This window comes from Sapajus apella, unplaced genomic scaffold, assembly GCF_009761245.1.
Source record: "Sapajus apella isolate SASKATOON/1434 unplaced genomic scaffold, GSC_monkey_1.0 scaffold19, whole genome shotgun sequence".
Taxonomy (NCBI): Eukaryota; Metazoa; Chordata; class Mammalia; order Primates; family Cebidae; genus Sapajus; species Sapajus apella.
Window position 1 is genome coordinate 9,677,370 of NW_022436959.1, and position 4,736 is coordinate 9,682,105.

Consider the following 4,736-nt stretch of genomic DNA (forward strand, 5'->3'; position numbering starts at 1 on the left):
CATATACATATATATAGATATGAACCAGGCTCTCTCTACCATCCAAGGAAACTTCTTTCAAGGTTTATATATATATGTGTATATTTACATGTGTATGTGTGTATATATATACACACACATATATGTATACATATACATACATATGTATACATATATATGTTTATTTTTTTAAACAGGATCTCTGTCATCTAGGCTGGAGTGCAGTGATATAATCATAGCTTACTGCATCCTTGAACTCATGGGTTCAATCAGTCTTCTGCCTCTGGAACATCACCACCATGCCCAGCTAATTTTTTAATTTTTTTGTAGCAACGGGGTCTGGCTGTGTTGCCCAGAGTGATCTCCAACTCTTGGGCTCAAGTGATCCTCCTGCCTTGGCCTCCCAAAGTGCTGGGATTACAGTTGTGAGCCACTGTGTCTGGGTGAGCCTGTACTTTTAGAAAGAGAATGTAACTTTAAAAATCAAGGTCTGCATTTCTTTCTTCAAAATATATTGTACTTGAAATTATTTATATAGTCCTTATAAGATTTATCTACTTGTTTCTTATTATACACTTTAATCTCATCTTCTGTATTATGCTCACAGCATCTTTACCACAAGGGACTTGCCTCATTTCCTGGTTCCTACAGTGAAGGCACTAGGGTTAAGGCTTTAAAGATATTCAAAGTCCTTTGCCTCTTGAAGCTTACAGAGGAATAGAGTTAACATAAAAATAATTTCAATGATAATTGCTTTGAAGGAAAAAAAAAAAGGCAGGGTTTGGGAGATAGAAAGTATTGAGAGTGCTCTTTTGGATAGAGTGGATGGAATGCCCTTTCTGGGGAAGTGATACTTAAGCAGAGGTCTGAATGAAAAGGTCTAGGGAAGGGCATTTCACTGAAAGGAGTTGCTCTGTAAGGGCTCTGAGACATTGACCTAGCTTGGTGTGTTCATGGAACATTTATCTGTGCATCACCAGACTTAACAGTTGTTTCACTCAGAGTTTGTTAAATTGAATAACCTGTACTTGACTGCCCATATGTCTAATATCATGCCTTTGTTTATCAGTTTGTTGTTTCCAAAGTAAAGTGAACTGGGCTTTATGTAAATTAGCCCATGACACTGGTCTCATTAAGTATGATGCCCTATTAACTTGTGCAAATCACATTTTTATGAAAGTTGTAATCCTTATTTAACGTCCAATGTTGTTTAGTCATGCCATTTTGGATACATGCACTTTGATGGTGTGTGTGCAGTGGATCTGCCACCACAGTGTTGGTTCCAATTTGATCAGCTCTCATCTATAATGAATGCTAGACATACAGCAAATTAAAACTATTGTTGGTGACTAATGACCAAATACTGTTCAGTCTGCACCTAGGGCATCATTATGACTTAACTGTGCCTGAATAATTGAAGAATAAACTCACTGATTGCCTAATACGTCTGTAGATTTGCCCAGAGACCTTAAGTTGAAGTGACTCTAAAGTGGTACTTGTAGTTAGCCCCAGGCATTGCATGTTGGCAAGCCTCATTGATTTGCTAAACTGTATTGTTCTAGGTACAAGTTAATGTTAAAATTAAATAATTGAACTTGTGTGTATGTGTTTATATAACAGTTCCCTACCAGAAAACCAAATTTTATACTCTACTTGGCTAAGTTTTAGTAATTTGTTTGAGACATTCTTAGAATAAGCACAAAGCCTATTAAGAAATTTCTCTTAGAGCGCTAGGCTTGCTTGGTAAATCTCAATGAGTTTCATATAGACTTCATTATTGTTTTTAAAATCAACCATGCAGGCTTGGCCTTTACTGCTTACTGAACTGGCTACCTACTGTTTTTCCACTAGATCTGTATCTAATTTATGGTAAAAGGACCACAAAAAATTATTTATGTTTTGGCACCTAGCACTATTATAGTTAAGGGTCTGTTGGCATTTCCATTAAAACGTTTTCTTAGAGAAGTTTATAACTTGGCAGTTTTACTTGGCTTTGGGCTGAAACATTGCTATTTTTGTCCAAAAGCAAATTCTTCTATCAAATTTCATATAACTGAAATTGCCTTGGTTTATAATGTGTAGAGGGGGAAGGGCTATCAGAATAGGTTTTTCTTTCTGATACTCTCACAAGTGCTTTGATTATACAATAGTTTTGCATGTGGCATTTATTCTTATATTTTATTCTTCAGTAGGAATTTATTTTTGTTACACAAGATGAACAAGTTCTAGAGCTCTGTTGTATAACATAGTGCCTACAGTTAACAATACTGTGTTGAATATTAAAAATTTGTTAAGAAGATAGATATCAGGGTAAGTGTTCTTAACCACAAAGCAACCACCACCACCACAACACGTGGGTCATGAGGAAACTTTTGTAGGTGATGGAAATATTTATCACCTTGATTGTGGTCTTGGTTTTATGGGTATTTACATATGTTCAAACTCACCAAATTGTATACATTAAATATGTGCAGTGTATCACTTATACCTCAATAAGTCTGTTTGATAAATATTTTTAAAATGATTTGAAATATGTTGGTAAAATAATTCATATTCATGGCTTCCTGTCTTTAAAGAGGTATAGTATTATTATGTTTTTTAAAGTAAATTTTGGCCAGGCGCAGTGGCTCACATCTGTAATCCCAGCACTTTGGGAGGCTGAGGTGGGCGGATCACCTGAGGTCAGGAGTTCAAGACCAGCCTGGCCAACATGGTGAAACCTCATCCGTGCTAAAAACATAAAAAGTAGCTGGGCGTGTTGGCCTGCACCTGTAATCCCAGCTACTCAGGAGGCTGAGGCAGGAAAATCACTTGAACCTGGGAGGCTGAGGTTGCAGTAAGCCAAGATCCCACCACTGCACTCCAGCCTGGGTGACGAACAAGACTGTGTCTCAAAAAATAAATAAATAGGCCGGGCGTGGTGGCTCACAGCTGTAATCCCAGCACTGTGGGAGGTCAAGGTGGGTGGATCACAATGTCAGGAGTTCAAGACCAGCCTGCCCAAGATGGTGAAAACCATCTAAAAATAAAAAAAATAGCTGGGTATGGTGGCATGTGCTATAATCCCAGCTACTCGGGAGGCTGAGGCAGAGAATGCTTAAATCTGGGAGGCAGAGGTTGCAGTGAGGCGAGATCGTGCCACTGTACTCCAGCCAGGGTAACAGTGACAGACTCAGTCTAAAAAAATAATAACTATTATAATAAAATAAATAAAAATAAAAACTTAACTTTTTAATTAGCAACTGCCGTTACTTATAAAATTTAAAGTACATTGTGCATTGACTTATATGAAAGGCTTGAATTACACTATCTTGAAAAATATAAAATAAGACTTTCCTTGGTCTGACTTGTTATTTAAAACTTTAGTAACACTCATAATTAAAGTATACCTTACTTTATTTGATGGACAAATCTATTTCCTTAGAAACGAGTTAAGATTGATCAGTACCAGTACACAGAATTGGGTCAGTTATGTTAGCCATTTACATTTCCCCATAATTTTACTTATCACTCTATATCCATAAAGTATCCTTTCTGTCTCTGGAGAATATCTTTAGCCTGGGATTTTCTACAGATTGCACAAGTAGTCCAGAAATGTTTGGTAAATAAATTCCAAGGGTTTCTTTGGAATTAGTCCTGAAGAAGAGGTGCCCATAAAAATCTTTTTACATTCTTTGGCATGCCTAAGACTGCCTTACAACAGTTGTCATAGACAAGAATTCATATATAAGGTGTTAAGTTCTTAACACATTCAAAGACGACTGCTGACTCACTGCCCAAGATAACATGGTTGAGACAGCTCCAACAGTTTGTCTCCTAAAAAATTACAGAAGAATGTGTTAGAGAAGGCAAGGTGTTCACTTTATAGTATCTTTTATTATTCCTATCATTATTTATTGTTAGTAATAATTCTTATTGCTAACAACCTACTTTATTTCTAAAAATTTACTTTTGCAGTTTGCAATTCCTTTTTCCCCAAACCTCTAGGCCAAATTTTAATTGCGTTGTAATATCCAATCAAGTAACCATTACACCAGCTGCTCTTGCCAGGCTCTATCCTGTGTGGAGGGGGAACCTGTGTTCTCTTCACATGGTTATGCTGGAAAGTATATGGATAAGGCAGGGGTCCTTCCCGAAGTAATCCCAGGGTATTTTTAATGTCCTTTAATTGCCATTCAGGATGTAAGTCAGACCAGACACAATTGGGTCTGGTCACAGTTTAGGACTAGTGGACCCTGTTTATATAAGGGTAAATTTAGCAAATGAATCTGAAGCTATTACTTATGTACAATTTCTTTTTCCTTAACATTTATTGATTTCTAAGCAATGTGAAATTCATTCCAGTATACTCTGTGTATTGTATGTCTTTATTTTGTGTTGTCTGTGATCCCTGGATAGTATTGGAAGTGACGTGGGAGGAGGAGATTTAATTGAGAATTTGACAAGGGTCTTGGCACCATAATCAAACCAAAACCTTATCAGACTTATTTGAAGTTTTCAAGAAGTCTGATTTTCTTCAAGTTTGATAATGTTAACAAATGAAAAGTATATGAAGTTTTAAGTCTGTCTTTCTAGATATTTACCATAAAACTGTTTTGTTTTGCATTGCTTGGGTGTTGTAGTTGTAAACATTTTAAATTTACATGCAAATTTCATAGTAGTGATTCTTCCTTCAGGTCCAAGGAAAGTATGGCAGCAGATATGCCTTCTGTCTTCTGCCTTGGAGAGATTTTAACCTGACCTGAAGGTAGAAGATT

The 4,736-nt window shown here is 36.6% G+C and overlaps 1 protein-coding gene and 1 long non-coding RNA gene across 3 annotated transcripts in view; both read left to right on the forward strand.

Moving 5' to 3' along the window:
• Positions 1 to 2,632, forward strand: part of LOC116557426 — a 14,852-nt gene extending 12,220 nt beyond the window's left edge. The window contains exon 3 of the long non-coding RNA XR_004271515.1: positions 693 to 2,632. This is a non-coding gene — a long non-coding RNA (uncharacterized LOC116557426). The remainder of the gene's footprint in view (positions 1 to 692) is intronic.
• Positions 1 to 4,736, forward strand: part of HIBADH (3-hydroxyisobutyrate dehydrogenase) — a 138,409-nt gene that overhangs the window by 47,542 nt on the left and 86,131 nt on the right. The gene's annotated exons all lie outside the window — the stretch shown is intronic.